The 24,041-nt window shown below is 39.0% G+C and overlaps 1 long non-coding RNA gene and 3 pseudogenes across 2 annotated transcripts in view; 2 read left to right on the top strand and 2 right to left on the bottom strand.

Moving 5' to 3' along the window:
• Positions 1 to 24,041, bottom strand: part of LOC143678263 (uncharacterized) — a 338,248-nt gene that overhangs the window by 180,712 nt on the left and 133,495 nt on the right. The gene's annotated exons all lie outside the window — the stretch shown is intronic.
• LOC143676870 (glutamyl-tRNA(Gln) amidotransferase subunit A, mitochondrial pseudogene) lies at positions 1,350 to 2,930 on the top strand (annotated as a pseudogene).
• Positions 15,121 to 16,125, bottom strand: LOC143676871 (quinone oxidoreductase-like protein 1 pseudogene; annotated as a pseudogene).
• LOC143676872 (UDP-glucuronosyltransferase 1A3-like) lies at positions 22,603 to 23,888 on the top strand (annotated as a pseudogene).

Raw genomic sequence — 24,041 nt, forward strand, 5'->3', positions numbered from 1 at the left:
TTCATTTAACATTATGTCCTCAAGAATCATCCATCTTGTCATGTGCTTAAGGACATCATTTCATCTTACTGCTGCATAATATTCCATCCTATGTATATTCCACATTTTGTTGATCCACTCGTCTGTTGATTTGGTGACTGTGAATAATGTTGCTATAAACATTGGTGTACAAATGTCTGTGTCATTGCTTTCAGCACTTCTGGATATATACCAAGTAGTGCTATTGCTGGATCATAGGGCAACTCAATATTTAGTTTCGTAAGGAACTGCCAAGCAGTCTTCCATAGTGGCTGCACTATTATACATTCCCACCAGCAATGCATTAATGTCCCAGTTTCTCTACATGCTCTCCAACGTTTATAGTTTCCTGTTTGTTTAATAGCAGCCATTCTTATAGGTGTGAGGCGGTATCTCATTGTAGTCTTGATCTGCATTTCCCTTATAGCCAGTGAAAGTGAGCATCTCTTTATGTGCTTTTGAGCCATCTGTATTTCCTCTTCAGAAAAATGTCTATTCATACCTTTAGCCCACTTTATAATTGGATTGTTGTTCTTTTGTTGTTGAGTTGTATGATTCCTTCATATGTACAGGAAATCAAATCTTTGTCTGATATGTGATTTCCAAATATTTTCTCCCATTGAGTTGGTTGCCTCTTCACCTTTTTGACAAAGTCTTGAGATGAAGAAGCATTTGATTTTGAAGAGTTCCCATTTATCTATTTTTTTCTTTTGCTTGTGCTCTCGGTGTAAAGTTTAGGAAGGTACCTCCTATTACTAGGTCTTGAAGATATTTCCCTACATTTTCTTCTAGAGGCTTTATGGTACTAGTTCTTATATTTAGGATGTTTGGTCCACTTTGAGTCAATTTTTGTGTAGGGTGTAAGATTGGGGTCCTCTTTCATTCTCTTGGCTATTGATATCCAGTTCTTCCATGCCCAATTATTGAAAAGACTATTTTGTCTGAGTTCAGAGGTTTTGGGGGCTTTGTCAAAAATCAGTTGACCATACAATGATGCTCCCTGTTTTGACCCATCATATATGCTACCACCAATGCCTAATGCATCTGGACAAGTTAATAGGATACACTTTCCAAGATCGTTGTCTGTTACAGCTGGCCATGACTCACCCAAGTCATCACTTAAATTTTGGAATGAATCCTGATCATGCGAGAAATTCTTTGTCTAACTGTGGGATTCGGCAGCCCAAATATGGAGACAGAAAAGTTCATCATATGCATATGAGGAAAAAGGGAATTAACACCTTAATAAATATTATGTCACGTCTTGGCCAAGATGATCCTACTCCTTCAAGTCACCTGGTCCCTGTAGTGGCTGGGTGAGCCTAAAGACCATGCTGGGCCAGACCCTCCAAGAAGTTTCTGCAGCACTGAAACAAGGCCAAATTACCCCAACAGACCTCTGTCAAATATGTCTCTCCCTTATCAAGAAGACCAAATTTCTAAATGCTTACATTACTGTATCAGAAGAGAGGGCCTTAAAGCAAGCTGAAGAATCAGAAAAAAGATATGAGAAAGGTCAGTCACTTGGAGATTTAGATGGAATTCCTGTTGCGGCAAAAGACAACTTTAGCATATTTGGCATTGAGACAACATGTGCATCAAACATGCTGAAAGGTTATGTGCCACCTTATAATGCTACAGTAGTTCAGAAGTTGTTGGATCAGGGAGCTCTACTTATGGGAAAAACAAATTTAGATGAGTTTGCTGGAAGCACAGATGGTGTATTTGGATCAGTTAAAAACCCTTGGAGTTACTCCAAGCAATATAGAGAAAAGATAAAGCAGAAGCATCATGAGGAGCATGAAGATTCACATTGGTTAATAACTGGAGGAAGTTCGGGCGGTAGTGCAGCTGCCATATCAGCATTCACATGCTTTGCGGCATTAGGATCAGATACAGGAGGATCAACCAGAAATCCAGCTGCCCATTGTGGGCTTGTTGGTTTAAAACCAAGTTATGGACTAATATCCCGTCATGGTCTCATTCCCTTGGTTAATTCTATGGATGTGCCAGGAATCTTAACGAGATGTGTGGATGATGCAGCAATTGTGTTGGGTGTACTGGCTGGACATGACCCCAAAGATTCTACTACAATACAAGACCCAGTTACACCATTTATGCTTTCCAATTTGACAGATGTGAGCAAGCTATGTATTGGAATTCCAAAGGAATATCTTGTCCCAGAATTATCAAATGAAGTACGATCTCTTTGGTGTAAGGCTGCTGACCTCTTTGAGTCTGAGGGTGCTAAAGTAATTGAAGTGTCCTTGCCCCACACCAGTTATTCAATTGTCTGCTACCATGTATTATGTACATCGGAAGTGGCATCAAATATGGCAAGACTTGATGGACTAGAATATGGTCACAGGTGTGATGTTAATGTGTCTACTGAAGCCATGTATGCAGCAACCAGACGAGAGGGGTTCAATGATGTGGTGAGGGGAAGAATTCTTTCAGGAAACTTTTTCTTATTAAAAGAGAACTATGAGAATTATTTCATCAAAGCACAGAAAGTGAGGCGGCTCATTGCCAACGATATTGTGAATGTTTTTAACTCAGGAGTGGATGTCTTGCTAACTCCTACTACCTTAAGTGAGGTGGTATCATACTTAGAGTTCATCAAAGAAGACAACAGAACCCGAAGTGCCCAGGATGATATTTTTACACAGTCTGCAAATATGGCAGGATTGCCAGCAGTGAGCATCCCTGTGGCTCTTTCAAGCCAAGGATTGCCAATAGGGCTACAGTTTATTGGACGTGCATTTTGTGACCAACAGCTTCTGACAATAGCCAAATGGTTTGAAAGACAAGTACAGTTTCCTGTTATTCAACTTCAAGAACTAATGGATGATTGTTCAGCAGTCTTTAAAAATGAAAGCATAGCTTCCATTTCTCTACTAAAACAGTATTGATAAAAATATCATGCAAATTTAAATGATTTATTAAAGCATTTATCCTCTAGAAAAAAAAATCAGTTGACCATAGATTTGGTGGTCTATTTCTGCACCCTCAATTCGATTCCATTGGTCAATGCTTCTGTCTTTGTGCCAGTACCATGCTGTTTTGACCACTGTGACTTTATAATAGGTTTTAAAATCAGGGAGTGTTAATCCACCCACTTTGTTCTTCTTTTTTAGGATGCTTTTAGCTATTCAGGGTCTCTTTCCCTTCCAGATGAATTTGGTAGTTAGCTTTTCCAAATCTTCAAAGTAGATTTAGAATTTTGATTGGTACTGTGTTGAATCTGTAGATCAATTTGGGGAGAATTGACATCTTCACTATATTTAGCCTTCCTATCCATGAGTGTGGAATGTCTTTCCACCTGTTTAGAGCTCCTTTGATATCTTTTAGCAATGTTATGTAGTTTTCTGTGTATAAGTCCTTTACATTCCTAGTTAAGTTCATTCCTAAATATTTGATTGTTTTAGTTGCTATTTTGAATGGAATTTTTTCATTGACTGTCTTCTCAGCTAGGTCATTGATTGTGTATAGAAATGTTACTGATTTTTGCACATTAATTTTATGTCCTGCCACCTTGCTGAATTTGTTTATTAGCTCAAGTAACTTTGCTGTAGATTTCTCAGGGTCTTCCAAGTATAGTATCATATCATCTGCAAATATTGACAGTTTTACTTCTTCCTTTGCAATTTGGATGCCTTTTATTTCTTTGTCCTTCCTGATTGCTCTAGCTAGAACTTCTAGCACAATGTTGAATAATAGTGGTGACAGTGGGCATCCTTGTGTTGTACCTGATCTTAGGCAGAAAGCTTTCAGTCTCTCTCTATTGAGTATGATGCTGGCTATTGGTTTTTCATATATTCCCTTTATCACATTGAGGTAGTTACCTTTGATTCTTATCTTTTGGAGTGTTTTATCGGAAAAGGATGCTAAATTTTGTTGAATGCTTTATCAGCATCAATCGAGATGGTCATGTGATTTTTTCCTTTTGATTTGCTAATGTGCTGTATTACCTTAATTGATTGTTCTTGTGTTGAACCATCCTTGCTTTCCTGGTATAAACCCCACTTGGTCACGGTGTTTAATTCTTTTAATGTGCTGTTGGATTCGATTTGCTAATAGTTTATTCAGAATTTTTACATCCATGTTCATCATGGAGATTGGCCTGTATTTTCCTTTCTAATAGCATCTTTACCTGGTTTTGGTATTAAAATAATATTACCTTCATAAAATGAGTTAGGTAGAGTTCCTTTTTCTTCAATTTTTTTGGAAAACTTTGAGCAGGATTTGGGTTAGTTCTTTCTGGAATGTCTGATAAAATTCCCCTGTGAAACCATCTGTCCCTGGGCTTTTCTTTGTAGAATGATATTTGATGACTGATTGAATCTCTTTTTTGTGACTGGTTTGTTGAGATCTTCTGTTTCTTCCTGCGTCAGTGTAGCTTGTTTGTATGTCTCCAGGAATTTGTCCATTTCATATAAGTTGTCTAGTTTGTTGGCATAGTATCCTCTTATGATTTCTTTTATTTCTCCAGGGTCTGTGGTAACACACCCTGTCTCATTTCTGATTTTGTTTAATTTCATCCTCTCTCTTTTTTTCTTTGTCAGTCTTGCTAATGGCCCATCAATTTTATAGTTTTTCTCAAAGAACCAACTTTTAGGTTTATTGATTCTTTCTATTGTTCTTTTGTTCTCCCATTCATTTATCTCTGCTTTAACCTTTGTTGTTTCTCTTCTCCTATTTGCTTTGGGGTTAGTTTGCTGTTCTTTCTCAAGTTCCTCTGGTTTTACTATTAAGTCCTTGATTTTTACTCTTTCTTGTTTCTTAATATACGTATTTAAGGCAATAAATTTCCCTCCCTGCACAGCCTTTGCCACATTCTATAAGTTCTGATAAGTTGTATTCTCATTTCCATTCATCTCCAGATACTTACTGATTTCTCTAGCAATTTCTTCTTTGACCCACTGGTTGTTTAAGAGTGTGTTATTTAATTACCATATATTTGTAGATGTTCTTGTTCTTTGGTGGTTATTAAGATCCTGCTTCATCCCATTGTGATCAGAGAAAGTGCTGTTTCTTTCAATATTTTAAAATTTATAAAGACCTGTTTTGTGCCCCAGCATTTGCTCTATCCTGGAAAATGATCCATGAGTACTAGAGAAGAATGTATAACCTTGTGCTTTTGGGTGCAATGACCTATATATGTCTGTTAGGTCTAATTCATTTGTCAAGTTGTTTAACTTCTCCATTTCCTCATTGATCTTCTGCCTGGTTGTTCTATCTATACAGGAGAGTGGTGTATTGAAGTCTCCTACTATTATTGTTGAAACATCTATTGCTCCTTTCAGTTTTGCCAGTGTCTGCCTCATGTACTTTGGAGCTCCCTGATTGGGAGCATAAATATTTATGATTGTTATATCCTCTTGGTGAATTGATGCTTTGACTACTATATAGTGTCCTTCTTTGTGTCTTATGATGTCTTTACATTTAAAGTCTATTTTGTCCGATATTAGTATAGCTGTTCCTGCTTTCTTTGGTTACAGCTTGTGTGGAAAATCTTTTTCCATCCTTTCACTTTCAATCTATTTGCATTCTTGTGTCTAAAATGAGTCTCTTGTAAGCAGCATATAGCTGGATTATGTTTCTTAATCCATTCTGCCAATCTGTATCTTTTAATTGGTAAGTTTAGTCTGTTAATATTCAAACTTATTACTGAAAAGGCATTTCTTGATTCTACCATCTTATCTTTTTTATTTTATTTGTCAGATCTATATATTCTTTTCCCTCTTTCTCTTTGTATTATTTAAATTACCCTTAGAGGTACTCTTCAATTCTGTGCCCTGCTCCAGACCTCCCTCCCCTGTCTTTTTATTTTCAGCCAGCAGAACTCCTTTCAATATTTCTTGTAGGGCCACTCTTGTTAACAAATTCTTTCAGGACTTCTTTGCCTGTGAAAACTTTAATCTCTCCCTCAATTTTGAAGGACAAAAGCTGAAAGTCTTTCTCTTTCAGGATCTTGAATATATCATACTACTGCCTTCTTGCCACCAGGGTGCTAGTGGAGTAGTCTGAACTCAAGTCTTATTTGATTTCCCTTGTATGTAGTAGATTGTTTTCTTATTGCTTTCAGAATTTTCTGCTTCTCTTCAACATTTGACAGACTGATTAGTATATGCCTTGGGGAAGGCCTATTGGGTTTAATCTGTTTGGAGTTCTTTGACTTCTATAATTATGTCCTTTATGATGTTTGGGAAGTTTTCCCCCATTATATCCTCAACAACTCTTCCTAGATCTTTACTCCTCTCTTCTCCTTCTGGAACACCAATGACTCTTATATTTGTGCACTTTGTTTTGTCTATCATTTCCCTGAGTTCCCATTCAATTTTTTTCCCATCTTTTCTGCCATTTGCTGTTTTGAGTCTTTGAAGTCAATTATCCTGTCCTATATATCACTTATTCTTTCTTCTGTCTCTTCAAATCTGGTGTTGTGTGCCTCTAGTATGTTTTTTTCAGTTGATCAGCAGAGTTTTTAATCTCTGTGATTTCTGCTATTTTTCTGTTTATTCTTTCAAATTCCTCTTTGTGCTCCTCTACCATCTTTTCATCTCCTTTATGCCATTTGCTATCCCACTTATTTTATTAAGCAGAGTTGTATGAACCTCTACGATTAGTTGTTCCAATGTTTGTGTCTCCTCTGGTGTTTTAATTTGCTCATTAGGTAGGGCTTTATCTGTCTGCATTGTGATATGCTTAGTGATCTTCTGCTGTCTTCATCACATGTAAATATCCTGATTGGTTTACTTTGGGAGTTGATTTCTTTCAATAGTCTAAGGCCTTGTGTTTGTGGGATGGTTGTACAGCAGGGAGCAGGGCACGGGGTGGAGCACTCAGTATGGTGATTTGTTTCAGGGCAGGTATGGATGCATGTTGGGGATGTTATGCTGAAGCTTGTGAATGTGGGCATCCAGTGGCCAGGGAGGATGTAGCTGTGCAGGTGCACCACTCTGGGGTGTGTAACCCTGGTGTGCATTGGTCTAAGCCATGGGGCCTTTTGTGTGCATGCATAGGGCTGTGGGAGCAGGTTGGCATTATGCCTTCATGGATTGGGGGCAGATGTGACTTGGATGCGTAGGTTGGCAGTTTCTCAGAGCTGGGAAGTGAGGCTGAGGGCTGTGTGCATGTGCGGTTCTAGGACTGCTATAAAGTGCAGTTCCCAGAGCTGAATGATGTGATTGGGAGCCCGAGCACATGCATGGGCCTGGGAGTTCTGTAAACGGATGGCTTAGCTCAGGGAGGGTGGATGAGGCTGTGTGACACTATGGGCGGGGGTCGGTGGTAGTCTAGGTATGGAGGTTAGTGCCTGCAACCTTTATGCACTGGCAACAGTCTGCAGGGAACAGGGAGGGGGAGGTAGTGCTTGGGAGGTGTGCAGGAGAGGTGGGTTGGGCAGCACTTGGGGTGGGGGGTTGGGGCAGGTATGTGCACTAGGGGCTGGTGGGGTGGGGGTGCCTGGAGAAGGTGATGGGTTTCAAGTGCATGGGGTGAGGGATGAGTCGCCGGTCCTGGGGCTGTGCTGGTGAGGGTAGCACACCCAAGGTTCATGGCCTGGCTTACTTCCTAGTCCCATGCTCCTGTCCATGCACTCCCATGGGCTCTGCAGCTCCACTCCATGCTCCAGCTTTGTGGTAGTTAGGTTCAGTTGTCAACTTGGCCATATGAAGGTACCTAGTTCTGTTCTGTGGACATGAGCCAATGGTAGGTGAATCTCATCTGTTGCTAATTACATCTGCAGTCGACTAGGAGGCGTGTCTGCTGCAATGAGTGACGTTTTGACTTAATTGGCTAGTGCTTAAATGAGAGAATGCAATGTAGCACAGCCTAGCAGCTCGGCATTCCTCATCTCAGCACTTGTAGCTCAGCCCAGGCCTTTGGAGATGCAGAAAGAAGTCACCTCGGGGAAAGTTGTCAGAACCCAGGGGCCTGGAGAGAAGACCAGCAGAGACCATCCTGTGCCTTCCACATAAGAAAGAACCTCAGTGGAAAGTTAGCTGCCTTTCCTCTGAAGAACCAACAAAATAAATCCCCTTTTATTAAAAGCCAATCTGTCTCTGGTGTGTTGCATTCCGGAAGCTAGCAAACTAGAACAAGCTTTTTTTCCTCACAGGTCCTTGGCCTCTGCAACCAGGGCTGCTGCATGTGGTGCAGGAGGCTCTCCCAGGTCACCCGCACCCAAATTGCCACTTCAGTTGCCCTCCAGTCCCTTCTTTAATTTTTCTGTGGAGCAGGGCTAATCACAAGCTACTCTATTCGACCATTTTCCCTGCATTGGAATTTTAAAAAACTAGCTTTACTGATATTTAATTCACATACCATACAATCCACTCATTTAAAGTTTACAGTTCAATAGTTTTCAGCAGATTTTTAGAGTAGTGTGACCATTACCACAATCAGCTTTAGAACATTTTCCAGTTATTCCCCCAAAGAAATCCTGGACCCAGTAGCAGTCACGCTCCATACTCTCCTTCCTCCAGCTCCTGTCAGACACTAATTTACTTTCTATCTCTGTGGATTTTCCTATTCTAGGCATTTCATAGAAATTGAACCATACCATATATGCCTGGATTTCTTGACTTAGCATCATGTTTTATAGATTTATACATGTTGTAGCCTTACTTTTTATTGCCAAATAATATTCTATTCTATGGATATTCCACATTTTATGAATCTAGTCATTATCTGATGGACATTTGGTTTTTCCAGTTTTTGGCTATTATGCATAACGCTACTGTAAACATAGTCATAAGGTATTTGTGTGGACACAGATTTCCAATTCTCTTGAGTCTATATCTAGGAGTGTCTTTTAGTTTCCTAGCCTGTTCAAAGCAATACTATGGAATGGGTAGGCTTAAATAATGGCAATATATTCACTTATGGTTAAAGTCCAAGTCCAGGCATCCTCAAGATTATCCTTTCTTCCTGAAGACTGACAGCCAGCAATCCTTGACCCTTCTGCCACATCGTAAGGCACATGGCAGCATCTGCTGGTCTCTCACTTCTCTTCCAGGTTCTTTTGAATTCAGATTCTTGTTCCTGTGGCTTTCTCAATCTCTCTCAGTATTCCTTTTAAAGGACTCCAGTAGGAGGATTAAGTCCCATCCTGAACGATGTGCATGACACCTTAACCTAAGTAGCCTCACCTGAAGGTCCTACTTACATGGGCTCACACCCACAGGAACGGATTGGGTTTAAGACATGTTTTTCTGCGGTGCATATACCTTCAAATCACCACAGAGCCAAATTTCTGAACTGTATGATAACTACACGATATCTTTTGAGTGACTTCCAAACTGTCTTCCAAAGTGGCTATACTGTTTTATCTTTTTGTGGTAAAATACACATAACATATAACTTACCTTTTTTCTTTTCCTTTGTATGCTGTATATTGGGCATCACATTTCATTCTTTTTCCATGTGAGTATCCCTTATTGTAGCACCTTTTGTTGATTTTTTGTTTGTTTGTTTGTTTTTACTTTTTGGGGGAGCAGGCGCAGGAATTGAACCTTGTCTCCAGCGTGGCAGGTGAGAACTCTGCCTGCTGAGCCACCATGGACCGCCCTGCTCATTTTTCTTTTGTTTGTTTGTTTTTGGGGACGTGCATGGGCCAGGAATTGAACCTGGGTTTCCTGCATGTCCGGTGGGAATTCTACCACTGAACTACCCTTGCACCCCTATAATTTACCATTTTAAAGTGTGCAATTCAGTGGACTCTAGTGCTTTCAGAATGTTGTGCACCATCAATATTGCTTGGTTCCAGGATGTTTTCATCATCCCAAATGGAAACCCTCTACACTTTAGACAGTTATTCCCCATTTTCCCTCCATCTGGCCTCTGGCAGCAATCAGTGTGCTTTCTGTTACTCTGGATTTACCTATTCTGGATAGTTAATGTAAATGGAATCATGCAATATGTGGCCTTTTGTGTCTGGCTGCTTTCACTCAGCATAATGTTTTCATGGCTTCTTCATGTTGCAGCACGTATGTGCTACAGAACTTCATCCCTTTTTATGGCTAAAGAATATTCCATTGTACGGATAGACCACATTTTGTTTTTCTTTCAACAGATGATGGACCTATTGTGGCTCCTTCTGCTAAAAACGTTGATGTATACAAGTTTGTGTTGAATACCTGTTTTCAATTCTTTTGGGTATATACCTAGGAATAGAATTGCTGGTCATATGTAATTCAATGTTTAACTGATTAAGAACTGCCAAACTCTTTCCTACAGTGACTGTACCACTTTACCTTTCCACCAGCAATGAATGAGGGTTCCAGTTTATCCACATTCTTATTCACATTTATTTTCTTTTTTTAATTTTTTAAATTTTTATTTTTATTATAGCTCTCCTGTTTGGTGTGAAGTAATGGTTATTGTGATTTTGATTTGTGTTTCCTTAATAATTAATGACATTGAGCATCTTTTCATGTACTTGTTGGCCATTTGTATATCTTCTTTGGAGCAATTTCTATTCAAGTCCTTTGTCCAGTTTATAATAGGGTTTTCTGGGTTTTTTTTGTTGTTGTTGAGTTGAGGATATATTTGCAGGTCTGGATATTTAACTCTTGTAGGATACACAGTTATTTTTTTCTCCCATTCTGTGCTTTTCCCACTACATTCTTGATGGTATCCTTTGACGCATAAAAGTTTTTAATTTTGATGAAGTACAATTTATCTAGGTCTTTTCTTGCCTTTGCTCTTGGTGTCATTTCTAAAAAGACTTGTCTAAGCCAAGGTCACAAATATTTACACCTCAGTTTTCTTTATGAGTTTATGGTTTTAGCTCTTGTATTTGGTCAATGATCCATTTTGAGTTAATTTTTTAACAGGATGTAAGATAGAGGTTCTCTTTCATTCTTTTCATTATGGATATCCAGTTCTCCCAACACCACTTATTGAAGAGACTGTTCTCTCTCAATTAAGTGAGCCCACTTAATTATCAAAACTCAATTAACCATGGATCTAAGGGTCTATTTCTGAGTTCTCAAATTGATTCCATTGATCAGTATGTCTATCTTTATGCCTGTACCATGCTGTTTTGATTATTGTAACTTTATAATGTGCTTTAAAGTCATGAAGTGTGATACCTCCCATTTCATTCTTATTTTTCAGGATGTTTTGGTTATTTTAGGCCCTTTACTCTTCAAAATAAATGTGATAATGAGCTTCTCCATTTCTACAGTCTGTTGGAATTTTGTTTGGTATTGCATTGAATTGTACATCAATTTGGGTAGAATCGATATCTTAATGACATTTAGTTCTTCCATTTATTCAGGTATTCTTTGATTCCTTTTTACAATGTTTTATAGTTTTCTGTGTATAAGTCCTATACATCCTTGGTTAGATTTATTCCTAGATATTGCTTCTTTTAGGTGTATTATAAATGGAATTTTTTCTTGATTTCCTCCTCAGATAGCTCACTACTAGTGTATTAAAACACTACCGAGTTTTGAATGTTGATCTTCTATTCCATCAGTTTATTGAACTCACCTAGTAGCTCAATTAGCTTGGCTGTTGTTTATTCTGGATTTTCTATATAATAGGATCATGTCATCTGCAAATAGTGACAGTTTTACTTCTTCCTTTCCAATTTCAATGCCTTTTGTTTCTTTTTCTTGCCTAATTGCTCTAGCTACAATTCAAGCACAATGTTAAATAGCACTGGTGATAGTGGGCATCCTTGTCTTGTTCCTGATCTTAGAGGGAAAGCTTTTAGCCTTTCACCATTGAGTATGATGTTAGTTGTGGGTTTTTCATATATGCCCTTTATCATGTTTAGAAAGTTTCCTTTCATTCTACCTTTTGAAGTGTTTTTTTTTTATCATGAAAGGATGCTGAATTTTGTCAAATGCCTTTTCTGCATCAATCAAGATGATCAGGTGGTTTTTCCCTTTTAATTTGTTAATGTGGTGCATTACATTAGTTGATATTCTTGTGTGGAACCATCCCTGCATAGCTGGAATAAAATCTACTTGGTCATGGTGTATAATTCTTTTAATATGCTGTTGGATTCTTTTCAAAAGCATTTTGTTGAGGATGTTTTACATCTCATTTGAGAGATTAGTCTGAAGTTTTCTTTTCTTGTAGTATCTTTATCCAGCTTTGGTGTTAAGCAACGTTGGCTTCGTAAATGAGTTAGGCAGTGTCTCTTCTTCTTCAAGTTTTTGGAAGAGTTTGAGCAGGAATTGTATTGATTCTTCTTGGAATGCTTGAAAATGCACCAGTGAGGCTTTCAGTCCTAGGCTTTTCTTTGCTGATAGATTTTTTATGATTGATTTGATCTTTTTACTTACTGATTGACTTGTTGAGGTTTTCTATTTCTTCTCAAGTCAGTGTAGATTGTACATGTGTTTGTAGTAAGTTGTCTATTTCATCTAAGTTGTCTAGCTTGTTGGCATATAGTTGTTCACAGTAATTATTTACGATCTTTTTATTTCTTTGGGGTTTGTGGTAATGCCCATACTCTCAGTTCTGATTTTATTTATTTGAAGCTTCTCTCATTCTGTCTTTGTCTAGCTAAGGGTATTTTTTATTTTATTGATCTTCTCAAAGAGTGAATTTTTGGTTTTATTTATACTCTCTATTGTTTTTTATTCTTCATTTCATTAATTTCTGCTCTAAGCTATATTATTTATTTCCTTCAGTTTGTCTTGAGATTAGTTTGCTATTCTCTCTCCAGTTTTTCAGCTTGCCCAGTTAGGTCATTGATTTTAGTGTTCTTCTTCTTCTTTTTTTTTTTTTTGCATGGGCAGGCGGCTCCGGAAGTTGAACCCAGCTCTCTGTCATGGCAGTCGAGAACTCTGATTGCTGAACCACTGTGGCCTACCCTCACCTCCTTTTTAATGTATGAGTTTAGGCCTATTAATTCCCTCTCAGCACTGCCGGTGTAGTTTTTATATGTTGTGTTCTCATTTTCATTTGTCTGATGTTTAGTAGCATGTTTTTTAACCTCCATATGTTCGTGTCTTTTCCAGGTCTCCATTTGTTATTGATTCTGAGCTTCATTCCATTATGACCAGAGAAAGTGCTTTGTATAATTTCTATTTTTAAAAAATTCATTAAGGCCTGTTTTCTTCTCCAGCATATGGTCTACTCTTGAGAATGTTTCATGAACACTTGAGAAGAATTGTATATTTCTGCTTTGGGATGCAGTTTCTATACATGTCTGTTAGTTCATTAATTATATTATTTAGCTTCTCTGTTTCTTTACTGAGCCTCTGTTTTGTTGTTCCATCTATTGGGGAGAGTGACATGTTGAAACTTCCCCTTATGATGGTAGGGTTGTCTACTGCTCCTTTTAGTTTTGCTAGTGTTTGCCTCATGTACTTGGGGTCACTTTGATTAGGAGCATAGATATTTATGATGGTTATTTTTTCTTGTTGAACTGCCCCTTTTATTAATATATAATGTCCTTATTTATCTCTTATAACATTTTTGCATTTAAAGTCCATTTTGTCTGATATTAGAATAGCTATTCAAGCTTTCATTTGGCTACTACTTGTGTGGAATGCATTTTTCCATCCTTTTACTTTCAATATATTTGCATCTTTGGGTCTAAGATGAGTCGCTTGTAAACAGCATATATAGGGATCATATTTGTTAATCCATTCTGCCAATCTGTGTGTTTTGATTGGTGGGTTTAATCCATTAACATTCAAAGTTATTACTGTAAAAGCAATTCTTGATTCAACCACCTTATCCTTTGGTTTTTATTTGTCAGATCTATTTTTTCTATCTTTTTAATCCTTTAAGTTACCCTTACTAATATTCTTCATTTCTGTGGCCTGCTCCACACCTCCCTCTCTCTCTCTCTCCTATATTTTCTTTTCATCTGGTAGGACTCCCTTCAGTAGTTCTCATATGTTGGTCTCTTATTAGTGAACTCTGTCAACTGCTACTTATCTATGAATATTTTAAACTCTTCCTCATTTTCTTTTATGACAGCAAAAGTCTGTTTAAGGAAGGTGTTGAAAATGGAGCTGATACAAAAGCAAGCCATTTTGATACCATGGCAAAGGACTGAAAATACAACCTTATTGATACAGAAGTGGGATGTTTGCTGAAAACTGTTTTCTTCATGGAAAGAATTTTATATAACAGAGGTAAAATGTAGAGGTGAAATAACTGAAAAGGCTTTCAGAATATTCCCTTTAGATGTTATCTTGACCTTTTGGCACAAGAATATCCTTTCCAAGTACTTTATATATCTCTGAGCATCTTGTCTTAGTTAGTGGGAAAACATGCTTAAAACTGGTTGCTTTATTCTTCCTTGATTTTTCAGAATAATTTCCAAGGAAACACAGTCTTCAAATACTGGAATATATTAATCCAAATGAGGTCTGAAGAGGAATAAAATTAAAATCGAACAACTTGCTTTTTGATTCCTTGATTTTTCTGAACAAGTTCTGTTCTAGTTTGCTAGCTGCCAGAATGCAGTATACCAGAAACAGAATGGCTTTTAAAAGGGGGAATTTAATAAGTTGCTAGTTTACAGTTCTAAGGCCAAGAAAACATCCCAATTAAAACAAGTCTATAGAAATGTCCAATCAAAGGCATCTAGGGAAAGATACCTTGATTCAAGAAGGCCAATGATGTTCAGGGTTTCTTTCTTAAGTGAGTAGGCATATGGCGAACACAGTCAGGGTTTCTCTCTCTTCTGGAAAGGCATATGGCAAACATGGCATCATCTGCTAGCTTTCTTTCCTGGCTCCTATTTCATGAAGTTCCCCAGGAGGCATTTACCTTCTTCATCTCCTAGATTCACTAGCTGGTGGGCTCTCTGCTCCATGGTGCTGAAGCATTCTCTTCTCTCTTCAAATCTCTCTTTCTCCAAAATGTTTCCTCTTTTATAGGACTATAAAAGGACTTTTTATAGGACTTCAGAAACTAATCAAGACCCACCCAAACAGGTGGAGACATGCCTACAGCTCATCCAGTTTAACAACAACTCTTGATTAAATCACATCTCGAGGGAGATGACCTACTTACAGTTTCAAACATTCAATACTGAATACGGATTAGAAGAAATGGTTGCATTTACAAAATGTGATTAGGATTAAAGCATGGCTTTTCTTGGGTATATACATCATTTCAAGGCAGCACAACCTCCATTGAAACTTTAGCCTCATTATGGGGAATAGGTTCATCCATCTGGGGTCTGAAAACATCAGGTGATAACTTCTCCATCACATCTTTTAAAATACAAAGATATTTCCCCTGTTGTACATTTAATGAATTCCAAACTTCGTCATTAAGGAAAGACACTATTGCTCCACTGAGGAAAAGGATTCAACTGAAAGGTTTATTCTGTTACCCTCTGGCCTCCAACACCAAGAAGTGTGATGATATCATGCTTATGTGGCAGTAGTTGTAATTTTATAGCCTTTTCATCATCTTTACTATATAATCCCACTCCAGGATCTAGGACAATATCTACCCCCAGGCCACCTGTTTCTTCCAAACAGCTTTCAGCAATGCAAACCTACTTATTAGTTACATCAATCACTTGGGCTATAGATGGCCTAAATATTTCAAGGTACTGCTTGTCTTCAAGGCTGCATACTGTTGAAATCACTTTGGCTCCTCTATGTTGTGCTAACTGAATAGCTTCTATACCAAATGTACCTGCCCCATCCATTGTCATGGAAAATCCATGATTTTCCAAGAGAGAGATGAGAAAGATGATGCAGAGCTGTGTAGGCTCATACCTCATTCTGAATGGTTCCAGCTGCTTCTGTCCATGTAACCTTTTTCAGGCTTATGAACCAAGCAATGCTCATGCATCTTAACAACTTCACAAAGTCCAAGGTCCTCGGAATCCAGGGGTAAAATTATGACTACTTTATCATCTGGCTGAAAGAATAATACCTTGCTTCCAATATCTCACACAATTCCAGCAACTTATCTCCCAATAGGAAACAAATACCACTCTATATTCATTTTGGCCAGAAGCTTTATATTTATCTGGCTCAAGGCACAAAATTTAACTTGAAGTTTCACAAAGCTTTCCTTTGTAACAGGAACATTTTCCCTTTCTTGAAATACAAATGTTATTTCTTCATTTGTAAAACTCTGTTGAAAGCATAAGCCTTTCATAGTCACCTGTCTCTGAGCCACCTCAACAGCCTCTCCCTCATTTTTGAAAGAGAGCTTTGCTAGATAGGTAATTCTTGCCTGACCTTTTTTTCTCTTTCAGTGTCTTAAATCTATCTCACCGTTGTCTCCTCATGTCCATGGTATCTGATGAGAAATCAGCACTTAGTCTTATTTGGCTTCCAGTGTATGAGATAAATCACCTTTCTCTTGCTGCTTTCAGGGTTTTCTTCCCCTCAGCATTTGACAGGCTGATTTCTATGTGTCTTGGAGTGATTCTATTTGGACTTTTTCTGTTTGTAATACATTGGGCTTCTTGGATTTGCATAATATTTTATTTATAAAGGTTGGAAAATTTTCAACTATTTTTCTTCAAATATTTTTCCTGGCTCCTTGCCCTTCTCTTCTCCTTCTGAAACACCCACAATATGTATATTTAGACACTTTGTGTTGTCAGTCATTTCCCTGAGACCCTGTTCAAATTTTTCCCCCTTTGTTCTTTTGTTCAGATTAGTTTTTCTGTCTTCTATTTCGTTGATTCTTCCTTCTGCCTCTTTAAATCTGCTGTTGTGTGTCTTCAGAATATTTTAAATTTCATCTACAGTGTCTTTCAAATTCTTCTTTATGCTCTTCTAGTGCCTTCTGAATATCATTTATCTCTTTATACACATTTCCTCATTTCTTTAAATTAATTCAGGAGATTTTTTTGCACATATTTGATAAGTTGCCCCAAATTCTGTATGTCCTCCAACTTTTTGATGTGTTCCTTCGGTTGGGTCATTTCTTCTTCAGTTTTAGTATGCCTTGTTACTTTTGCTGATATCTGGTCATCTGATTATCTTGATGGATCTATCCTGAATTTTTCTCTCATCAAAGATTTAACTATTGTCTGGGACTGTATTAGGGCACTGCTTTGACATCTGGGTCATCTGTGTTTCTCAGCCAAAACAGGGCCAGTATCCATGCAGGGAATGCAGACCAGCTCCAATGGACCTGGGATAGTATCTGGAGAGGCTGTGAAGGGCCCTGCAGTTGCCCTGGACTTTCCAGCCTGCTGAGCAAATGGCACTCTTCAGTGACTTAACCTTCCTCAGAGTCTGTTTAACTCTTGTGGCCCTGGAAGGGTCTGAACAGGTGAGGCTGAAACTGTGGGGTCTCCTTTGCTGTCACTTTGCTGGCCAATATCTGGCTCAATTAGGAGGGGCTGTGTCCCCCACTTTACTTGGGATAGTGGACTCCCCCAGCTTCCCCAATAGGCAGCCATCCCCCAGGCAAGGTTTGGGCCTCCAGGTGATGTTTCCCTCAAGAGTGGGGAATGGGCATCAAGACCCAGGGCTGGAATCACAGTCTCTGTCCATGTTTTCTCAGGATCTTCATCCCTAATTGGCCTGAACTTTGAAATGTCCTCCCCTTTCTCCCGGGTCCCTAAACAGTTGGTTTGGGTAGTTTCTGCTTGGCTACTTGCTGCTTTTAGGGAAAATTTTGTGGTTCTCTCTCTCTGATCCTCCATTTTGGAAGCTCTTCATTGTTGCCCTTTTGTATTCCGCCCTTCCTAGTGGCTTAATTACTGCATTGCGTCCTTGTGGGCTTGGGTCTGTGTCTGGATATAGTGGGGATCTGACTCACCACTGCGAGAGATCTTATAGTCTGGGTCCTTGGTGGAAGGTGGCAGTTTTCCTGGCTGCTGCCTCTGGGAACTTTCCAAAGTGTGTGAGACGGAGTGAGGGGGAGGGGAGAGGACCAGTCAGTTTGGGACAGAAGTTTCCAACCTGATATTTTTCTCTTTCTTTGATTCAGCATTTGTGGGAACCTTCCCCAGTCTACCTTCCTCCAGAGATCTGAAGAAGTGAGAATTGACCCTTTTTCACTGAATCACTGGGGAGAGGTTTTTAGTAGCTGTTTACATTGCCATGTTGATGACATCATGTCATATAGGTACTTTTTTAAACTTAAATTTGTAATTCAATGATTTTAATAGGACATGAAAAAAATATTAGGTATTTGTCTTTTTCTATTAATGTTTCATGGACTATCTACTTTCTACAGTAGATTCTAATCTTTATCAGCTCAAGACAGTTTTGTCTTAACTAATTTATGATATATCCTCAATTTCTGCTCTTTTAAAGATGAACTTTGTTAAGGTATTTCTTCAGGTTCTTCTGCAAAGTGCAGGATACTAATCCAACCCAGGGCCCAGCCACCCTTTGCAGTGATGCTGCCACTCCTGTATACTTGCTTCCTTTTTTAGTGACATATTCATGGAAAAAGGAAAAAAAATGCTGTGGGAATATAAAAATGCTTATATTCTCATTTTCCACTGCTCTTCCTTTTCTTGACTATTCTACCCCAACTACTTATTCTTTTACCTTATTTGATTTCTTCCACCAGTTCTGCCCAGCTTACTTGCTGCTTGATTTCCAGAAATTTGATTAAGGCAGTGAATGGGGTAGAACAAAGCATAACATTGGGTGTCCCTTTTGAAAGTGTTTAACATTCCCACATTGGAGAAATGCCTTGTGGATAGAAAGCAAAGGAGTCCTGGCATGAGTTATTCTGTGTATGTAGCCAGCATACAGGTTTGTGTTTACACAAAGGAGCCTCCCAAGTATTAGTCTTTGTCTATACCAAGGTCTTGTACATGAATTAAACGTTGAAAGTGGTTAGGTTTGAATTAAGTAGGATTTACCACCCTACTTTATTTTGTATGATGATGATGATGATGATGATGATGATGATGATGATGATAACAACTAGTTCTCAATTGCCAGTAAGAGGCATTTTGATTATTTGTCTTTTTGTTTTTTGACTATTTCAGTGTATAGTGCATGGGGGAAAATGAGGGGGGCATGGACAGGCTCAGAAAGGTAGCCACTGTTTACAAAATTTATATACATAACTGAAGATATCCCTTTAGGCCATTTTCAAGTGTAACATTCAGTGGTATTAATTACATTCACAATGTTGTCCCCTATCACCACCATCCATTACCCAAACTTGTGCTCACCTACAAACTACTTCCTGGCCATCTAAAAACAAAAACAACAAGAAAAAAACTCTGGGCTCAGCTCTCAAACTGAATTTGTTCAGAGGGTCTCCTTTTGCCCTGAAGGTGGAAATGTGTTTCCTCTGTAGGAGCTGTGAAGCCAGACAGGAGAGATACTTGGAGGATCCCGTGTGAGATGTGCTAAGGCATGTGGGCCCAATTTTGCAGGCAGGGGCCCCAGGTACCCAGGGAAGGGATGCCATCATTTGCTTGAAGGGTTACTTATTCCAGAGTCTCTTAGTAATTTACTGATTTGCATTCATTTGCCAAATATGTCTTAATTTCTGTGCTTGGTGCTGAGGGAGTTAACATGTATAAGCCATAGTCTATTCCTCCAAGAATCTTGTGGGAAATCCAATAAATACACAAATGGCTACAAAATCATTAGTCGCCAATTGACAGTAAATATCAACTATTATGGTAGATGTGTCTATTTCTCTTTTCAGTATTTGCAGTGCATGTCACGTATTTTGGGGCATTCTGGTTTGGTGCATAAATATTTATGATTGCTATGTCTTCTTGTTGAATTGTTCCTTTTATTAGTAGATAGTATCCTTCTTTGTCTCTTTTAACTGTTTTACATTTGAAGTCTAATTTGTTGGATATTAGTATAGCTACTCCTGCTCTTTTCTGGTTGTTATTTGCATGAAATATCTTTTCCCAACCTTTCACTTTCAACCTATGTTTATCTTTGGGCCTAAGATGTGTTTCCTGTAGACAGCATATAGAAGGATCCTGTTTTTTAATCCATTCTGCCAGTCTATGTCTTTTGATTGGGGAATTCAGTCCATTAACAATTAGTGTTATTACTGTTTGGGTAATATTTTCCTCTACCATTTTGCCTTTTGCATTATATAGATCATATCTGATTTTCCTTCTTTCTACACTCTTCTCCATACCTCTCTCTTCCGTCTTTTCATGTCTGTCTCTAATGCTCCCTTTAGTATTTCTTGCAGAGCTTGTCTCTTGGTCACATATTCTCTCAGTGACTTTTTGTCTGAAAATGTTTTAATTTCTCCCTCATTTTTGAAGGACAATTTTGCTGGATATAGAATTCTTGGTTGGCAGTTTTTCTCTTTTAGTAATTTAAATATATCATCCCACTGTCTTCTTGCCTTCATGGTTTCTGCTGAGAAATCTACACATAGTCTTATTGGGTTTCCCTTGTATGTGATGGATTGCTTTTCTCTTGCTGCTTTCAAGATCCTCTCTTTCTCTTTGACCTCTGACATTCTGACTACTAAGTGTCTTGGAGAACGTCTATTAGATCTATTCTCTTTGGGGTGTGTTGCACTTCTTGGATCTGTAATTTTAGGTCTTTCATAAGAGTTGGGAAATTTTCAGTGATAATTTCTTCCATTAGTTTTTCTCCTCCTTTTCCCTTCTCTTCTCCTTCTGGGACACCCACAATATGTATATTTGTGCGCTTCACATTATCATTCAATTCCCTGAGCACCTGCTCATATTTTTCCATTCTTTTCCATATAGTTTCTGTTTCTTTTTGGATTTCAGATGTTCCATCCTCCAGTTTGCTGATTCTAACCTCTGTCTCTTGAAATCTACCATTGTAGGTTTCCATTGTTTTTTTCATCTCTTCTACTGTATCTTTCATTACCACAAGTTCTGTGATTTGTGTTTTCAGACTTTCCATTTCTTATTTTTGTTCATTCCTTGCCTTCTTCATGTCCTCCCTCAATTCATTGATTTGTTTTTTGGTGAGGTTTTCCATTTCTGTTCCTATATTCAAAATTAGTTGTTTCAGTTCCTGTATCTCATTTGAACTATTGGTTTATTCCTTTGACTGGGCCATATCTTCAATTTTTCTGGTGTGATTTGTTATTTTTTGCTGGCATCTGGACATTTAATTACCTTAATTAGTTTATTCTGGAGATTGCTTTCACTTATTTTACCTAGGGTTTTCTTACTAGATGAGTTTGTTGTCTATCTGTACTTTGACCTTCAGTTCAGCTTTTTCTGGGCCTCTAGCTTAAGTTTTGTTTAACAGAGGGTAATTTTTCAGTTCTTGTTTTCTTGTTTCTTGTCCTGCTTGTAAGGTGCCTTTTCCCTCCCCACCCTTAGGAGGGTCTACATAGGTGTTACAGACTCCAGCAGGTTTTCTTGGACTAAACTGGCCTCCTTGCAGGGGAAAGGAGTCACCTGCGTCAGTTTTCCCTGAGGGTGAGACCCAGCAGAGTGAAAGACTTTCCTGTGAAGTCTCTGGGCTCTGTTTTTCTTATCCTGCCCAGTGTGTGGCACTTGTCTGTCTGCGGGTCCCACCAGCAAAAGATGTTATGGCTCCTTTAATTTTGGAAGGCTCTCCCTGTGTTCTGGAGACTCGCAGCTGGTCCAGCTGGTCCAGACTGGGGTACGCTGTGTGTCTGGTCACTATCATGGCTCCAGTAGCTGTTCTGTATTGTTTCTGGTTATTTAGTAGCTGTTCTGGAGGATGAACTAAAATGCGCACATTACTAAGCCGCCATCTTGGTCCCTCCTCTCTGCTCAAATCTGAATCTGTCCAATTTTGACAAATATCTTAGAAGATCCCCTTCTAATGAACTTTGGTTAAGTTTTGAAGTTCCAATATTTTTGCTTTATAGATATATGTGTGTGTGTGTGTATATATATATATATATATATATATATATATATATACACACAGACATCTATATCTATATATCTATACATACATATTTGATTTCTTGGTACAGAAAGGTTTATGATTCTTATATTTTCTTCACAGAGTTTACTTTTATCATGAAATAACATCCCTTAGGATCTACCTTATCTGATATCAATGTTGCTATGCTTGTTTTTTGTGCTCCTTGTCTCTTTACTTTAAAAACAAACTCATGCTTTTAAAGTATACTTGTGAAGAGCACATTTATAAGGACTCCATTTTGACAGTCTCCCTTTAGTGTGGCTCTGATCAACTTTTAAGGTTCAGATTTTATTTGATTGGCTTTCTTAAATATTGGAATAGATTTTTAAGAGGCAGGGAAGAAAGACTTCAAGAGTGGTGAGATAGTGCCATGGCCAGCAGAATTTCACAGTGTGGACAAGGCCTCAGCGACCCCCTCAGAACTCAGTTAGAACCTGTGAGATGGCAGTTCACAGGAGAAGGAGACGCAAGGATATGATACCACTGCCACCATACCTGTTTGGCAATTGGATGAAAAAAAAGGTGGATGAGGACATGGCCCTCAGAAAGTGGCAGGGTCAGGGGAGTTTATTGGAGAGGGAATGTGGGCCTTGCCTTGTGTGCAGACAGAAAGGCCTGCTGAGTAGGTGGAAGGTTTATTCTGTAATGATTCACTTAAGGAGGGTCTCTGCATTCCAGTCACACTCTGTCTTGCTCAATGGCTTGGTGATAAGCAGGTGAGAAACGTCAGGTGGAGGCACAGGCTTGTGTAGAGTTAGCTGCCATGGATTCTGCTGAGATGGTGACTGGCCTCCAGCTTCCTCTGTGGCTGCTCCCGGGGCTGCTGCTTTTCCTGGACCTCAGGCCCTGGGCTGAGAGAGGGAAGGTGCTGGTGGTGCCCTTCGAAGGCAGCCACTGGCTCAGCATGCGGAAGCTGGTGCAGGAGCTCAGCGCCAGAGGCCACCAGGCCATTGTCATCACTCCAGAGGGGAATATGTACATCAAAGAAGCTGACTTTTTCACTATGAAAACCTATGCCATTCCCTACACCGAGGAAGAATATGACCATGTTTTGTCAGGCCTGCAGCCAGTTGTTTTTGATCAAATTCACTATCTGAAGATGTTTTTTGAAAGTATAGAGTTGGTGAAAAATGTATCTTGTCTCTATCATACATCTTGTACAGGGCTCCTTGGTGACAAGGAACTTCTCAAGTTCCTGAATGCCAGCTCATTTGATGTGGTTCTAATGGACCCCATTTACCCCTGTGGGTCCGTGCTGGCTGAGTACCTGTCTATTCCTGCTGTGTATTTTTTGCGTCTCATTCCATGTGACTTGGATTTTGAGGGCATGCAGTGTCCAAACCCTTTTCACATATTCCTAGGTTATTAACAGTGAATTCAGACCACATAACATTCCTGCAGCGGGTCAAGAACATGCTCTACCCTCTGATCCCCAAACATATTTTCCATGTTTCTTACTCTTCCTATGCAAGCCTTGCCTCTGAGCTCCTGAAGAGACAGATGTCCCTGGTGGATATTTTCCGATACGGATCCATGTGGCTCTTCAGAGGAGACTTTGTGATGGACTATCCCAGGCCCATCATGCCCAACATGGTCTTCATTGGAGGCATAAACTGTGCCCACAGAAAACCACTGCCTCAGGTCTGTATGGGTGCCTTTACCCAATCAGTTTTTAAAACTTTCTTTGAAGTACTTACTTACCTACTAATCTCTCTAAAGATGTCTATGTCTCTCTCTCCCTTTAACAGTCTTTGTGGAGATGCATTGTTAAAGTGTCCCCAGTTGTGTGCATAAGTTGGAATGGTCACTGAGAGGAAGGACAGACAGGGTGAGAGTGTGTAATAGGACCAATAAGCAATGAGTGAGGCTCAAGCAAGAACATTCATTTGCTGAGGTGCTGTGTTCATGGTTGTACAATTTTCTTCTGCTGTGTAGTAGCAGAAAAGCTGATCCAGCTGGGGAACTGACCTGTGTGTGGATTTTTGCTTGTAGGTGTTCAGTAGAAGGATAAAGGAAGCAGAATTAAGAGATATAGTTCTTGTCTTGGAAGAGATGAAGATGTGATGAAAGGACGATCTAATCAGTCAATGAAGGAAGAAGTTTCAAAAAGGTTGAATTATTTAAGTGGAAGTGAGACAATGCCAGAGAGGGAAGACTGGGGTTTCCATCAGAGATTGAAATAATGAATTCCAACATTTCTTAGCTTTTCTGACAGGA

Source organism: Tamandua tetradactyla, chromosome 3 (genome assembly GCF_023851605.1).
Source record: "Tamandua tetradactyla isolate mTamTet1 chromosome 3, mTamTet1.pri, whole genome shotgun sequence".
Taxonomy (NCBI): domain Eukaryota; kingdom Metazoa; phylum Chordata; class Mammalia; order Pilosa; family Myrmecophagidae; genus Tamandua; species Tamandua tetradactyla.